Raw genomic sequence first — 17,351 nt, 5'->3', positions numbered from 1 at the left:
ATGCACAAATTTGATGTATTTCAAGATTTTCAGTTTTTCAACTAAAGGAAAAATTTCAGATTGTTTCCTATTGAGAGGGATAGCTCAGTGGTTTGAGCATTGACCTGCTAAACCCAGGGTTGTGAGATCAATCCTTGAAGGGGCCATTTAGGGATCTGGGGCAAAAATTGGGGCTTGGCTCTGAAGGTTAGACTAGATGATCTCCTGAGATCCCTTCCAACCCTGCAATTCTATGACTCTATTGAAAAATTGTGTATCACTTTTAAAACCCAGAAACATGCATAGGAATGGGCATAATTTGGGTTTTTCAAACCCTTTCCCCTCCATCTTGGAAAAGGAGAGGAAGCCCCAGATAGTTACAAACAATTTTTTCAAAGGAAATTTGGGGAAAAAAGTTTGAAATTTCACAATTTCCTGGGAAACCCCCCAGCCCTACTCGGGGCAATGGGTGTGAGCACCTGCCACGAGCCAGGCAGCAGCTTGGCGTGGATCATGGCTTTGTGAGCCCCCGATAAGCGTGTCGGTCTCATGGCTAAGAGCATGCAGCACATATAGAAAACTGCATGTGGGTGACTGAAGCTCTCCTAGGGACCATGCTGGAGATAATTAGACACTGGGAATCACTCAGACAAGGCAGGCAGAATCCTGGCTCAGGGAGTCGGGAGCTGCTTCCATTAAATGGGGACCCTCCTTGGAACACTCTGGGGATGGAGGTTTATTCACCACATACTAAGGGTGTATTAAAAAGGGACAGTGATTGATACAGGAAATATGGGGAATTGGACTTTCCTAGGGAGTCCTAGCAGTGCATCATCACATGGGCCCCTTTCAACTTCTTGGCTTTTTGATCTGTGAACCCGGTGTGCCCACAGAGGGGTGAGAATCTGACAGACTAGTTACAGACTAGCAAAAAGACCAGGAAGGCAGCTCTCCACTGCTCCTCCACACCCCTCTGGATGGAGGTCAGGCAGTAACAGGACAGACAGTGACCTCATAAAGGCCAACACATAAAGGCCTCATGTTCTGTTTGATAAGTATCGCAGATCGTACAGTTCCGAAAGCACACACTGGCCTGGGCATTCAGGTTACGTGGGCACTCAAATCATGTCTAAAAATGGCTCCTGTTGAGTATTTACATGGCTGGGGGGCTCCCCCATCAATATGTAGAGTCACTCCCCCTGGCTGGGTTCACAGAGCTAAATGGAGGGAGGCAGTTTGCATAGTGACTGCATGAGCTCAGCATTTGTGGTGGGACTCAGGTTTCGTGCTCCCTTCTGTTCTGAGCTCTCGCTGAGCTGCCCCAGCACAGAGGCACGTTCTGATCACACCTACGGCTGATGACAAACTGTCCGCTTGGAGCCTGTCCAGCTTGGACCTGGCAGCCTTCAGACTTGGGCTGGGTATCCTAGTACCCAGCTCGGACACTGACTCTCCCTGCAGCTTTTGCCGGGTCACATGTAGCTACATTTTCAAAAGCGGCCATGGATCTGGGGGTTTAGGGCTTGATTTTCAGAGGTGCTGAGCACAAGGCTTTAAGGACACTCTAAAGCTTGGGGTTTGGAACAATGCTTTGTCAGTTCAGCTGCTCGCTCAACTCACAGATCCTCTGTTGTGTCTAACCTTCACATCCAGTTCCACACGGGCGGACCCATTATCACTGGGCTGCTCCTCGTTGCCATGCTCCTGTCAGAGCTCACAGCTGTTTTCACCCACAAGTATGCCTTGACTGTGGTGGCCTTTGCATTTCAAGCTCCTCTTCTTTTCCCCAGGACAGTTCTGACCTTCCATCTCAGAATGAATGTACAAAGGCTTCACCCTACCTCTTGAAACATTGATTATGGGCTGGCTGAGGGGCTCACTGGCTCTGGGGCTGGGCAGCTGCAATTCCTAATGGATAGCTCAGGCTCAAGCTTCATTGGCTCCAGGGCCAGTGGCAGGATTGCTGGGTTCCGGTATGGACTGGCAACTTCCTTTCTTGGCTCCTTCGCTGGTGGCTGGGAATGCTGGCACCAGACCTGCCTGCATTGCCCCATGAAAATACTGGAGAACTAATCTGCATAAATTAAATGTTTGATATTTGCAAACTTACAGCTAATGCCCCACATCTGTGCCTCTTGCCCCTTTTCCTCTCTGCCTCCTTCCCTCCACCTTGAGTTCCTGAGAACCCTCCCTGAGAGCCCCTCTCTCCATCCTGAGCCACCCTCCCCAGAGTGCCTAGGCTCTCCCCAAGGAAAACATCCCCATTATACCTAAGATGGCAGATGGCCAGTAGCAAAAATCCCAATGGCCAGCGATGGGACACTACATGGGGAGGGCTCTGAGTTACTACAAAGAATTCTTTCCCAGGTGTCTGGCTGGTGAGTCTTGCCCACATGCTCAGGGTCTAATTGATCACCATATTTAGAGTCAGGAAGGAATTTCCCCCTGGATCAGGTTGGCAGAGACCCTGGGTTTTTTTTCGCTTCCTATGGGGCATGGGTCACTTGCAGGTTTAAACTAGTGTAAATGGTGGATTCTCTGTAGCTTGAGGTCTTTAAACCATGATTTCAGGAGGTCAGTAACTCAGCCAGAGCATAGGCTCCAACTCTGTGAGTACTCCAGGGCTGGAGCACCCATGAGGAAAAATTAGTGGGTGCTCTGCACCCACTGGCAGCTCCCTGCACCAGCTCAGCTCCACCTCTTCCCCTGAGCACGCCATGTCCCTGCTTCTCCCTCTAGCTCCCAGCGCTTGCCGCTGCGAAACAGCTGTTTCATGGCGGGAAGAGCTGGGAGGGAGGGGGGAGGAGGGGGAACGTGGCGCGCTCTGGCCCTGCCTCTTCCCAGGGCGGGGATTTGGGGAAGGAGCCCAATAGGGGCAGGGACTTTGGGGAAGGGGTTGGAATGGGGGCAGGGCAGGGGTGGTTGGGGGAGGGGCAGGGGTGGAGTCGGGGCGGGGCTGGGGGCCTATGAGCCAGCGGCTAGGGGTCTGTTACAGGAGTGGGTGGGGGAGGTTCTGTGGCCTGCGAGGTGCAGGAGGTCAGACTAGATGATCACAATGGTCCCTTCTGACCTTAGAGTCTATGACGGGGTGGCCAAACTGCAGCTCTTTTACAGTGGAACTGCAATTCCCAGAGCCCCCCACGCACCCCCCATTCTCTGCCTACCAGCCTGGGGGGGGTGGGATAGCTCAGGGCTTCTGCCCTGCAATGGGGTGATGGGGCAAGGGGCTTCTGTCAGAGACAACTGGTGTCTGCTGAGGGGGCGGGGCACAATTTAAAGGTTTGGGTCCCCTAATAGCTTGAATCACCCCCCCCTCCCCCCACAGCACACACCCCTTCTTATCCTCAGCAGCCCCTCCCTGCAGCTCCCAGGTGTTCGCTCTGTTTGGGAAGGCAGAAGCAAACAGGTGGGCACAGCAGGACGGGGCCTCTGCTTCAGCAGCTCTCTGCAGCTCCCAGCTGTTTGCCACTGACTCTCCGCACAGCCGACCGCAGCTCCCAGCTTGCCGGCTCCAGCAGCTCCCGCGCAGGGAGAGGGCCCGGCAGCACCATGTGACCGAGCAGGACCAGCAAACCCTGGCAAAAATCTGGGAGGGCACATGACCCATATGCACCCCTCACTGCATCCCAGCGGAAATGGGGGGGGGGTCTTGGGGCTTCAGCCCCACCCTGAGCCCCAGAAGACATCCCCTGGCTCTCAGAATTCTGAAGATGGTTGTATGTGGCTTGGAGGGTCAGTGAGTTTGGCCACCCCTGGTCTGAGTCTGTACAGTTGTCTCTGCCCTCAACCCTTCCCCCCACTTCATCAAGACTCCATTCCTCCCCCCAAACATTCGATTCTCTCACCTCCCCCACAAAATCACTTCCCACCAGCCCGGCCTGCCCACAAAATCACCCCCCCACCCCCACCCCGCAGCCATTTCTACCCACTGACCAGCCTCTTAGCAGGGCTCAGGCTCTTCCAAGCAGCCTGACAGTCCCACTCCCTATTCACACATTGCTTCAGGCCCCTGCGTCTGCCAGCGCTCATACATCATGAAGTGTAGAGCTCGGGGGCATGGCACTCCCTGTAGAGCAAGGATGAAGAAGACTCCGCCTAGCAGATGCCTCCTGCCCACCACCCAGCGGCTTGGGACGTGGACCCTCATGGTGGACAGGAGGCCGAGCTCGGGCAAAAATTTCTGGGAGCCACGTGGAAAGCCAGGTTTGAGTAGGGATGGGGTAAAGAGACCGAGATCCAAGCCCAGAGCTACTGTCTCCATCCAAAATCAGGTCATTCTGGGAGGGCTGGCTGGCTGACTGACTCCCTGCTGGGTTCCTGGCCTCACTGGCTGCTGAGCTGAATGGCTGACTTCTGAGGAAATGGTACAAGTACTAATTAGGTGTGGCTGGCTAAATGTCTATGGGATGTTCCAAATTGGATTAATGTGCCTTGTGTCCACACACAAATGTTTTAAAATTGAATTAGTTGGCTTTTTAGGTCATGGTAATGAATCTCCTTCAGGACAGGAGTAACTCCCCTGCACAGTGGGTTTGTTCGCTTTAAAGTTCATGGGGTGGCATTCCTATCTACTCCACTTGTGCCAAGACTAAAACAGGGTTAAAAAAAGAACTAGATAAGTTCATGGAGGATAGGTCCATCACTGGCCAAAAGAAATCTGATGAGGTTCAACAAGGACAAGTGCAGAGTCCTGCAATTAGGACGGAAGAATCCCATGTACCGCTACAGAGTAGGGACCAAATGGCTCGGCAGCAGTTCTGCAGAAAAGGACCTAGGGGTTACAGTGGACGAGAAGCTAGATATAAGTCAACAGTGTGCCCTTGTTGCCAAGAAGGCCAATGGCATTTTGGGCTGTATAAGTAGGGGCATTGCCAGCAGATCGAGGGACGTGATCGTTCCCCTCTATTCGGCATTGGTGAGGCCTCATGTGGACTACTGTGTCCAGTTTTGGGCCCCACACTACAAGAAGGGATGTGGACAAATTGGAGAGAGTCCAGACTAGGGGGCTGGGGCACATGACTTACGAGGAGAGGCTGAGGGAACTGGGGTTATTTTGTCTGCAGAAGAGAAAAGTGAGGGAGGATTTGATAGCAGCCTGCAACTACCTGAAGGGAGGTGGTGGAATCTCCATCCTTTAGAGGTTTTTAAGATCAGGCTTGACGAAGCCCTGGCTGGGATGATTTAGTTGGGAATTGGTCCTGCTTTGAGCAGGGAGTTGGACTAGATGACCTCCAGAGGCCTCTTTCTTCCCTAATATTCTATGATTCTATGGCTATTAGCCAGGATGGGCAGGGATGGTGGCCCTAGCCGCTGTTTGCCAGAAGCTGGAAATAGACAACAGGTGATGGATCACTTGATGATTACCTGTTCTGTTCATTCCTCCTAAAGCACCTGGCATTGGCCACTGGGCTAGATGGAGCTTTGGTCTGACCCCGTTTGGCTGTTCTTAATCCTCCCACTGCTATCCCACCTGGGTTGGCCTGTCTATCCAGATGGGTGCCCTCCACTGCTTTGGGGTCATCTTGACCGGATGTCAGCTCACCATTTTAATGTTGACACTGCAGCCATGTGTGCCCCTTTTCAACGGGAGTTTACACAGCCGGAGTCATATACCCATTATAGCAGCCATCCTCTCACCTGTGTGGAGCCTGGCGGAGCTCCTGGACTCAAATGCCTGTCCAGTCCCACCTACCAAAGAGTCACTGAAATGCTGACGTCTCCAAGACCCCATGAGAGCACATGGAGGGGAGGTCCGCGGTCCCAGGGCCGAATAAAAGCAAAAGAACTCTGGCAGAGGTAGCTGAGGAGAAGGGACCAGGCGGGGCCTCTGGTAATGCTTCCACTGCCTCCTGCCCTACCATGAACACCTAGGCTACGCTTTGAAGGCGGTGCCATCACTACACCCAAAAATGATGTGCTGGACGGTTTTCCACAAAGCTTCCTGCACCCCACAGCAAGGGCCCCAGACCCTCACGTATCACGGCCGCTGCGTGGGAGGAGGTTCGTCTGGCAGCCCAGCCTGTATGGCACGGCACCTGGCGATTACACAAGAGCCCAATGTACGCAGCCGACAGGATCTGCTGTGGAGCTCTGCCTGCAGCCAGCCTGAACGTGCTCCTGCAGGAGAGCTCTGCCCATCACTACAGCCGCATAGGGGAAGTTTAACCACTTTTTTTCAGGTGCTGGCTGCCCGCCACCATGCCAGTGGAGCCAGGAGCCCCTCTCCACCTGCTCGGCTTCTAACCCTCCACACGTGCTTCTCATGCTGCGCGCACTGCTGAGGGAAAACTGTAAGGATTTGATTTTCCTCAAAACCAACTTCCATGGGCCACCTGTGTCACACCCACACCCCCTTCACAAACAGCCTGCTGTCCCTCCCCCTGGACTGTGCCCTCCCACTCACAGGCACAAGCTGTGGGCACCCCAGGGGTTACAAAATCAGAGCGGTTGCATGGCAAGCAGAGATAGACAGAAAAGGGCACCTTGGGCCACCACTGGAGCAATGTACCGAGATTCTAGCTACAATTAAATTTTATGAGGTAAATTGCCAAAATAGGCACTGGGATTGCACATGGCATTTTGAATCAGTTCCTCGGTGCTGTTAACTTTTTTACTGCAAACCAGTTCCTGCAAAGATGTATTTGCTTTGCAGAGCATTGCAAGCTGATCTACAGATGAGATAAAAGAATTGCAGTCAAAGGTTGTATTCTGTTTTAGCACACTCGCCGCAAGGCGATGCAGCCTTCTGGGGCCCTCCATCTAGGGGATATTTCCCTTCCACTCCTGCAGCAATGGGGGGACACCATTTTACTAAATAGCAGCCCTGCTGCTTATCATCCTGGTGTGCCCACAGCCCATGCGGAAAGGCTGGCAAACCTCCGGAGGCAAGGTCAGGGTTAAGGTCAGGTGTTAGCAGGGTGGAACCCCCAGTGTGGGCTGGCCTTCAGTGTCTAGGTCTAGATGGCACAGCAATAAACGTGTCCCAGCCTGTTCTAGCCTAATGCTCCCACCAGTGGTAGCACTTGTGGACCTGTACTGGCAATTATGTGCGGTGGATTCTGATCAACTTGGGATTAGAGCAGGGCTGGGGGATTCACCTAACCCCACCCCACCCCCAGGGATGCAGCTGAAGGTAAGTGAAGCTTGGCTGAAATCTGAGCAAGACCCAACATTAGATGAGATGTCCCAGCCTGAGAATACAGTAGCCCTGGAGCCGGGGGCACGACGCCCATCTCGCTCGCTCTACAAGTAGAAGGTAGCCATGGCAGCGTGAGTGGTACGAGGTGCTAGCCGCCCCAAGCCAGTGCCCATCCGAGACCACAGACACTCCCCCTGCTGCTCGCCCTACTGTGGCTATACTCTGGGGTTCGTGTGCGAGCTCGCTCAGCGCTGATGTGGATGTGTTTCCTTGAGCTGGGGCTCGCAGTGCCAGCCCCAAAGGCAGATATAGCCTTAGGCCCAGCTGATTTCGGAGGGGAATGTGTCTTGCCACTTGATTTGGCTGCTTTCAGTGTTTCACCTGTCTCCAGTCTCAGCAGAGTCTGGGTTGTATTAAGTGGCATGGTTAAAACTGGGTAAAACCTCACCTGAGTCACAGCGAGCTAAGATGTTGCTCAGGGCTCGGGGCACTGCCTGGCAAGCACTGGCAGTGACAGGTCTCTGTTCTTGGCTGAAAAGAAGGTGGTGGCCACTGAAACGTCATCACTCCAGAATCTCTTGGCACTAACAACACCTACAAAAAGCAGACGAGTAATGGAAGGCTTTTTTTTAAACCATGTAAGCCCTCGGAATGTAACGGGGTTTCTATAGTGAGCAGCATAAAGATGCATAAAAGAACTGTTTGGGGCTGCAGGCCTTTGGCCAGTGACAGAGAGAGGAACTGTAAAAGGATTACATTAAACATCATCAGGATGAAACGCAGCCACCTGAAATTGCAAAATTGAGTAGAGCAGTGACTGTTTTCTCTCTGCCTTTACAAATGACATCAGAAGTGCTGGGCCAGATTCTGATCTCATGACTCTGGTGTCAACCTGGAGTAACTCAGTGATTTCAATTTCTGTAAATCTGACATAACCCCATGTAATAAGATCAGGATCTGGCCCAGCGCTACACCAGAGTCTGTGGGCTTGTGACTGGGTGTATTGACAAGTGGTAGGAACACACAATGGCAGTCAGGATGCCTGGGTTCTTTTCCTGGCTGTGCCTCCAACTTCCTGTGTGACCTTGAACTAACATTCACCTCCGTGCTTCAGTTTCTCCATAAGAAGAGCCATACTGGGTAAGACCAATGGTCCATCTAGCCCAGTGGCCAATGCCAGATGATTCAGAGGGAATGAACAAAACAGGTAATCATCAAGTGATCCATCTGTGTAATCTGTCTGTTTCACGGGGGATTGTGCGGCTTAATAAATTGGTGGCTGTAAATGCTTTGAGCTCCCCCACAACACATTGTCAATATGATACTAGTGCAAACTTTTGGGCTTGTTGGTTTTGACTTTGTTCCCTTTCGAAACTGAAGCAAAAAAACCCACACCCTTTTTCAGGATGGACTAATCACATCATAACCTGAAATGCATCTGTTGTAGAGAGCAGTGGCAAAGGTTTACCATATAACTTCTTCCCTCATTAATATGATTTTCTATTTTACCTGATCAGGAACCAGTTCATTTCATGGTACACACCACAACAATTTCTGCCCCTTACTCTGAAGGCTTTTGGTGAGTCTAGGTGGCTAATTTGATCAGAACCTGTTGCGGTTCAAAGACAAGACAGGACAAAGCTTTAAGCAAGCATGCAAGCTGGTCTGCTAACGGGCTTCTGCCTATCAGCTTTCCACCTTCCCTTTTATTTCTCTCATAGAATCATAGAATATCAGGGTTGGAAGGGACCCCAGAAGGTCATCTAGTCCAACCCCCTGCTCGAAGCAGGACCAATTCCCAGTTAAATCATCCCAGCCAGGGCTTTGTCAAGCCTGACCTTAAAAACCTCTAAGGAAGGAGATTCTACCACCTCCCTAGGTAATGCATTCCAGTGTTTCACCACCCTCTTAGTGAAAAAGTTTTTCCTAATATCCAACCTAAACCTCCGCCACTGCAACTTGAGACCATTACTCCTCATTCTGTCATCTGCTACCATTGAGAACAGTCTAGAGCCATCCTCTTTGGAACCCCCTTTCAGGTAGTTGAAAGCAGCTATCAAATCCCCCCTCATTCTTCTCTTCTGCAGGCTAAACAATCCCAGCTCCCTCAGCCTCTCCTCATAACTCATGTGTTCCAGTCCCCTAATAATTTTTGTTGCCCTTCGCTGGACTCTCTCCAATTTATCCACATCCTTCTTGAAGTGTGGGGCCCAAAACTGGACACAGTTCTCCAGATGAGGCCTCATCAATGTCGAATAGAGGGGAACGATCACGTCCCTCGATCTGCTCGCTATGCCCCTACTTATACATCCCAAAATGCCATTAGCCTTCTTGGCAACAAGGGCACACTGCTGACTCATATCCAGCTTCTCGTCCACTGTCACCCCTAGGTCCTTTTCCGCAGAACTGCTGCCTAGCCATTCGGTCCCTAGTCTGTAGCTGTGCATTGGGTTCTTCCGTCCTAAGTGCAGGACCCTGCACTTATCCTTATTGAACCTCATCAGATTTCTTTTGGCCCAATCCTCCAATTTGGCTAGGTCCTTCTGGACCCTATCCCTCCCCTCCAGCGTATCTACCACTCCTCCCAGTTTAGTATCATCCGCAAATTTGCTGAGAGTGCAATCCACACCATCCTCCAGATCATTTATGAAGATATTGAACAAAACCGGCCCCAGGACCGACCCTTGGGGCACTCCACTTGATACCGGCTGCCAACTAGACATGGAGCCATTGATCACTACCCGTTGAGCCCGACAATCTAGCCAGCTTTCTACCCACCTTATAGTGCATTCATCCAGCCCATACTTCCTTAACTTGCTGACAAGAATACTGTGGGAGACCGTGTCAAAAGCTTTGCTAAAGTCAAGAAACAATATATCCACTGCTTTCCCTTCATCCACAGAACCAGTAATCTCATCATAAAAGGCGATTAGATTAGTCAGGCATGACCTTCCCTTGGTGAATCCATGCTGGCTGTTCCTGATCACTTTCCTCTCATGCAAGTGCTTCAGGATTGATTCTTTGAGGACCTGCTCCATGATTTTTCCAGGGACTGAGGTGAGGCTGACTGGCCTGTAGTTCCCAGGATCCTCCTTCTTCCCTTTTTTAAAGATGGGCACTACATTAGCCTTTTTCCAGTCATCTGGGACTTCCCCGGTTCGCCATGAGTTTTCAAAGATAATGGCCAATGGCTCTGCAATCACAGCCGCCAATTCCTTCAGCACTCTCGGATGCAACTCGTCCAGACCCATGGACTTGTGCACGTCCAGCTTTTCTAAATAGTCCCTAACCACCTCTATCTCCACAGAGGGCTGGCCATCTCTTCCCCATGTTGTGATGCCCAGCGCAGCAGTCTGGGAGCTGACCTTGTTCGTGAAGACAGAGGCAAAAAAAGCATTGAGTACATTAGCTTTTTCCACATCCTCTGTCACTAGGTTGCCTCCCTCATTCAGTAAGGGGCCCACACATTCCTTGGCTTTCTTCTTGTTGCCAACATACCTAAAGAAACCCTTCTTGTTACTCTTGACATCTCTGGCTAGCTGCAGCTCCAGGTGCGATTTGGCCCTCCTGATAACATTCCTACATGCCCGAGCAATATTTTTATACTCTTCCCTGGTCATATGTCCAACCTTCCACTTCTTGTAAGCTTCTTTTTTATGTTTAAGATCCGCTAGGATTTCACCATTAAGCCAAGCTGGTCGCCTGCCATATTTACTATTCTTTCGACTCATTGGGATGATTTGTCCCTGTAACCTCAACAGGGATTCCTTGAAATACAGCCAGCTCTCCTGGACTCCTTTCCCCTTCAAGTTAGTCCCCTAGGGGATCCTGGCCATCCGTTCCCTGAGGGAGTCGAAGTCTGCTTTCCTGAAGTCCAGGGTCTGTATCCTGCTGCTTACCTTTCTTCCCTGTGTCAGGATCCTGAACTCAACCAACTCATGGTCACTGCCTCCCAGATTCCCATCCACTTTTGCTTCCCCCACTAATTCTACCCGGTTTGTGAGCAGCAGGTCAAGAAAAGCGCCCCCCCTAGTTGGCTCCTCTAGCACTTGCGCCAGGAAATTGTCCCCTACGCTTTCCAAAAACTTCCTGGATTGTCTATGCACCGCTGTATTGCTCTCCCAGAAGATATCAGGAAAATTAAAGTCACCCATGAGAATCAGGGCATGCGATCTAGTAGCTTCCGTGAGCTGCCGGAAGAAAGCCTCATCTACCTCATCCCCCTGGTCCGGTGGTCTATAGCAGACTCCCACCACTCCATCACTCTTGTTGTACACACTTCTAAACTTAATCCAGAGACACTCAGGTTTTTCTGCAGTTTCGTACCGGAGCTCTGAGCAGTCATACTGCTCCCTTACATACAGGGCTACTCCTCCACCTTTTCTGCCCTGCCTGTCCTTCCTGAACAGTTTATAACCATCCATGACAGTACTCCAGTCATGTGAGTTATCCCACCAAGTCTCTGTTATTCCGATCACGTCTCCCTCCTGCGCATTACATATTCCGACCACAAAAGGCATCAACAAAGGAAATAATATGACTTAGAGGCTGGTAAATCAGAATATTAATCAATCTACTACAGTCCTTGTTCTCAGGCCTTGAGCCCAGTCCAAGGAAGCTTCCCACGGTTCATGTCCTCTGGGCGACTTCCCATGGTCCATGTCCTTGGACGGAGCAGTGTGTGGACTGCTCCTACACAACACTCAGGGTGTGCCCTCAATGTTTCCAAGTGCATGAACTCTACATGAACCCTTCAAGAACCCACCATAAATATTTGGCAGGAAAATTTATTCAATATGCACTTCCACCTCTGCTATTTTGTTTATTCCATTTCAAACTCCTGAGCGTGGGGTACATATTGCAAATCTCTCAGATGAGAGAGAGAATCACACTTCAGCCTTGTTTCCCACACTAAGATTAATCAACACCAGGTATGTGCTCCCTATAGAAAAGGGGTGTGTTCTGAATTTGGGTTAGCCAGCTTGGGTTCAGATACAGTGAAGACACAGCAACTTAGCTTTAAACTTGGGTTAGCAACTCAAGTTCACTCTCAGCTCCCCCGAAGACTTTAACTCAAGCCGCTGACCCAAGTGAAAAGCCAAGTCACTTTTTTGTGTCTGCATGGCTGTTTGAACCCAGGTTAGCTGACCTGAGCTACGAACACACTTTGCTTTTGCAGTGAAGACACACATGCGGTGATGACTGAGCAGAAGAAAGGTGGCTCTGAGAAGAGAATTCAAGTTTTCAATGATGTTCTGAAAGCTGACCCACCGATTTCCCATTCTCTCACTTTACCACTCTGTGGTTATGTATTTGTATTCCAGTAGAATCATAGAATATCAGGGTTGGAAGGGACCTCAGGAGGTCATCTAGTCCAACCCCCTGCTCAAAAGCAGGACCCATCCCCAATTAAATCATCCCAGCCAAGGCTTTGTCAAGCCTGACCTTAAAAACTTCTAAGGAAGGAGATTCCACCACCTCCCTAGGCAACACATTCCAGTGTTTCACCACCCTCCTAGTGAAAAAGTTTTTCCTAATATCCAATCTAAACCTCCCCCACTGCAACTTGAGACCATTACTCCTCATTCTGTCATCTGCTACCATTGAGAACAGTCTAGAGCCATCCTCTTTGGAACCCCCTTTCAGGTAGTTGAAAGCAGCTATCAAATCCCCCCTCATTCTTCTCTTCTGCAGGCTAAACAATCCCAGCTCCCTCAGCCTCTCCTCATAAGTCATGTGTTCTAGACCCCTAATCATTTTTGTTGCCCTTCGCTGGACTCTCTCCAATTTATCCACATCCTTCTTGTAGTGTGGGGCCCAATACTGGACACAGTACTCCAGATGAGGCCTCACCAATGTCAAATAGAGGGGAACGATCATGTCCCTCGATCTGCTTGCTATGCCCCTACTTATACATCCCAAAATGCCATTGGCCTTCTTGGCAACAAGGGCACACTGCTGACTCATATCCAGCTTCTCGTCCACTGTCACCCCTAGGTCCTTTTCCGCAGAACTGCTGCCTAGCCATTCGGTCCCTAGTCTGTAGCGGTGCATTGGATTCTTCCATCCTAAGTGCAGGACCCTGCACTTATCCTTATTGAACCTCATCAGATTTCTTTTGGCCCAATCCTCCAATTTGGCTAGGTCCTTCTGGACCCTATCCCTCCCCTCCAGCGTATCTACCACTCCTCCCAGTTTAGTATCATCCGCAAATTTGCTGAGAGTGCAATCCACACCATCCTCCAGATCATTTATGAAGATATTGAACAAAACCGGCCCCAGGACCGACCCTTGGGGCACTCCACTTGATACCGGCTGCCAACTAGACATGGAGCCATTGATCACTACCCGTTGAGTCTGACAATCTAGCCAGCTTTCTACCCACCTTATAGTGCATTCATCCAGCCCATACTTCCTTAACTTGCTGACAAGAATACTGTGGGAGACCGTGTCAAAAGCTTTGCTAAAGTCAAGATACAATACATCCACTGCTTTCCCTTCATCCACAGAACCAGTAATCTCATCATAGAAGGCGATTAGATTAGTCAGGCATGACCTTCCCTTGGTGAATCCATGCTGACTGTTCCTGATCACTTTCCTCTCATGTAAGTACTTCAAGATTGATTCTTTGAGGACCTGCTCCATGATTTTTCCGGGGACTGAAGTGAGGCTCACTGGCCTGTAGTTCCCAGGATCCTCCTTCTTCCCTTTTTTAAAGATGGGCACTACATTAGCCTTTTTCCAGTCATCCGGGACTTCCCCCGTTCGCCATGAGTTTTCAAAGATAATGGCCAATGGCTCTGCAATCACAGCCGCCAGTTCCTTTAGCACTCTCGGATGCAACTCGTCCAGACCCATGGACTTGTGCACGTCCAGCTTTTCTACATAGTCCCTAACCACCTCTTTCTCCACAGAGGGCTGGCCATCTATTCCCCATGTTGTGATGCCCAGCGCAGCAGTCTGGGAGCTGACCTTGTTCATGAAGACAGAGGCAAAAAAAGAATTGAGTACATTAGCTTTTTCCACATCCTCTGTCACTAGGTTGCCTCCCTCATTCAGTAAGGGGCCCACACTTTCCTTGGCTTTCTTCTTGTTGCCAACATACCTGAAGAAACCCTTCTTGTTACTCTTAACATCTCTCGCTAGCTGCAGCTCCAGGTGCGATTTGGCCCTCCTAATTTCATTCCTACATGCCCGAGCAATATTTTTATACTCTTCCCTGGTCATATGTCCAACTTTCCACTTCTTGTAAGCTTCCTATTTATGTTTAAGATCCGCTAGGATTTCAGCGTTAAGCCAAGCTGGTCGCCTGCCATATTTACTATTCTTTCGACACATCGGGATGGTTTGTCCCTGTAACCTCAACAGAGATTCTTTGAAATACAGCCAGCTCTCCTGGACTCCTTTCCCCTTCAAGTTAGTCCCCCAGGGGATCCTGGCCATCCGTTCCCTGAGGGAGTCGAAGTCTGCTTTCCTGAAGTCCAGGGTCCGTATCCCGCTGCTTATCTTTCTTCCCTGTGTCAGGATCCTGAAATCAACCAACTCATGGTCACTGCCTCCCAGATTCCCATCCACTTTTGCTTCCGCCACTAATTCTTCCCGGTTTGTGAGCAGCAGGTCAAGAAAAGCTCCCCCCCTAGTTGGTTCCTCCAGCATTTGCACCAGGAAATTGTCCCCTACGCTTTCCAACAACTTCCTGGATTGTCTATGCACCGCTGTATTGCTCTCCCAGCAGATATCAGGAAAATTAAAGTCACCCATGAGAATCAGGGCATGCGATCTAGTAGCTTCCGCGAGCTGCCGAAAGAAAGCCTCATCCACCTCATCCCCCTGGTCCGGTGGTCTATAGCAGACTCCCACCACTATATCACTCTTGTTGCTCACACTTCTAAACTTAATCCAGAGACACTCAGGTTTTTCTGCAGTTTCGTACCGGAGCTCTGAGCAGTCATACTGCTCCCTTACATACAGTGCTACTCCCCCACCTTTTCTGCCCTGCCTGTCCTTCCTGAACAGTTTATAACCATCCATGACAGTACTCCAGTCATGTGAGTTATCCCACCAAGTCTCTGTTATTCCAATCACGTCATAATTCCCTGACATCACCAGGACCTCCAGTTCTCCCTGCTTGTTTCCAAGGCTTTGTGCATTCGTATATAAGCACTTGAGATAACCTGCTGATCGCCCCTCAATCTCAGTATGAGGCAGGAGCCCTCCCCTCACAGACATTCCTGCCTGTGCTTCCTCCTGGTATCCCGCTTTCCCACTTACCTCAGGGCTTTGGTCTCCTTCCACCGGTGAACCTAGTTTAAAGCCCTCCTCACTAGGTTAGCCAGCCTGCTGGCAAAGATGCTCTTCCCTCTCTTCGTAAGGTGGAGCCCGTCTCTGCCCAGCACTCCTCCTTCATGGAACACCATCCCATGGTCAAAGAATCCAAAGCCTTCTCTCCGACACCACCTGCGTAGCCATTCGTTGACTTCCACTATTCGGTGGTCCCTACCCAGGCCTTTTCCTTCCACGGGGAGGATGGACGAGAACACCACTTGTGCCTCAAACTCCTTTATCCTTCTTCCCAGTGCCACGTAGTCTGCAGTGATCCGCTCAAGGTCATTCTTGGCAGTATCATTGGTGCCCACGTGGAGAAGCAGGAAGGGGTAGCGATCTGAGGGGTTGATGAGTCTCAGCAGTCTCTCCATCACATCGCGAATCTTAGCCCCCGGCAAGCAGCAGACTTCTCGGTTTTCCCGGTCAGGGCGGCAGATAGATGACTCAGTCCCCCGGAGTAGAGAGTCCCCGACCACCACCAGCCTCCTTCTCTTGGGAGTGGTGGTCGTGGAACCCCCCATCTCAGGACAGTGCATCTCATGCCTTCCAACCAGCGGAGTCTCCTTCTGCTTTCTCCCCCCAGACATATCATCTGGTCCACTCTCTGCAACGGTACCTGTGGAGAGAACATGAAAGCGGTTAGTTACCTGTGTCCGCGTTGCTGGAACCCGGACATTCCCCCTTCTTCTTCTGGAGGTCACATGTTGCCAAGCTTCTTCACTGGCCTCTTGGCTCCGCTGTGCAACCTGCTCTAAATCTTTAGCGCTTTGTGCCCGTAGAAGCCTATCCTGACTTTTGTCCAGAAAATCCTCCGTTTCTCGTATGCAACACAGGGTCGTTATCTGTTGCTCCAGACCTTGAACCTTCTCTTCCAATATGGAGACCAGCTTGCACTTTGTACACACAGTTGCTTCTGTCCTGTGGAAGAAAGACAAACATAGCACATCCAGTGCAGGTCACAATAGCTGAACCCCCCCCACCCTTCCATACCACCTTCTTACTACGAGCTTCCTCAGAGAAGTTGGCAAGATGTAAGCCTCACTGGGCTCACTCCAGGCGAACTCCCAGGCGAACTCCCAGGCAGACTCCTGCTGTGAGCTGCTCTGCTGTCCCCCGCTGCTCGGCTGGTTCGCCGCCGCTCAGCTGGTTTGCGAAGCTCTGGCTATTTTTAAACAGCCAGGCTCCCCTGAAACAAACAGTAGCACCTGGAATCCCCACCCAAGGCCGCAACATGGTAGATGCTGTGCAGACACATAGTGAGAGATGGCCTCTGCCCCAATGCGTTTTACCTTAGTCATCACTGCAGTTGAAATCAGAGCAGGAGGGACGGGAACTCAGGCCTGTAGAGTAGCTGCTATTGGTATAACTAAGCACAGGTCTTGACAGTAAACAGTTATTGGGTGGCAGCAGCTATCTATCACTCACCACTGATACCCTGATCACACCCAGGAATTGCCCCTGCAATCATAAGACTTTAGGGACCTTGGGAGGACACCTAGTGCAGTCCCTAGCACTGAGACAGGACTAATTATTATCTAGACCATACCAGATAGGGTTTGTCCAACATGCTCTCTCTTAAAAATCTCCCATGAGGCCCAGCAGGGCTCAAACCCAAGCAGCAGCTGTAACCAGCTTGCGCTCCCACTACCCACTGTGGACGCAGACCACAGGAAGTCCTGCCTCCAGGGGTCTGACAATCAGCAGCCGCATGCAGGGGCGGCGAGCTGTATGGGCCCGTGGTGCCCAGGGCCCATGAATATTCAGGGTCTGGGGGCCTGGCTCCACCAATGTTCGGGGCCAGGTCTCTCCTCCATCCCCATTTGCTGCCCCCACACACCTCCCAGCCCCTCCTGCTGTCCCCGGGTGATTTAAAAGGGCCCGGGGGGGCCAGCCACCCCCCCAGCAGTGC

At 51.0% G+C, this 17,351-nt stretch overlaps 1 long non-coding RNA gene across 1 annotated transcript in view; it reads right to left on the bottom strand.

The window, feature by feature from the left end:
* Positions 1-16,218, bottom strand: part of LOC311532933 — a 34,441-nt gene extending 18,223 nt beyond the window's left edge. The window contains exons 1-2 of the long non-coding RNA XR_014714475.1: positions 16,090-16,218; positions 7,566-7,711 (exon numbers count right to left, since the gene is read on the bottom strand). This is a non-coding gene — a long non-coding RNA (uncharacterized lncRNA). The remainder of the gene's footprint in view (positions 1-7,565; positions 7,712-16,089) is intronic.
* Between the last annotated feature and the right edge of the window lie 1,133 nt (positions 16,219-17,351).

Source organism: Lepidochelys olivacea (genome assembly GCF_965140295.1).
Source record: "Lepidochelys olivacea isolate rLepOli2 genome assembly, chromosome: 18".
NCBI lineage: Eukaryota > Metazoa > Chordata > Testudines > Cheloniidae > Lepidochelys > Lepidochelys olivacea.
The sequence above is the reverse complement of the archived record's forward strand: the minus strand, read 5'-3'. Positions and strand labels throughout refer to the sequence as shown.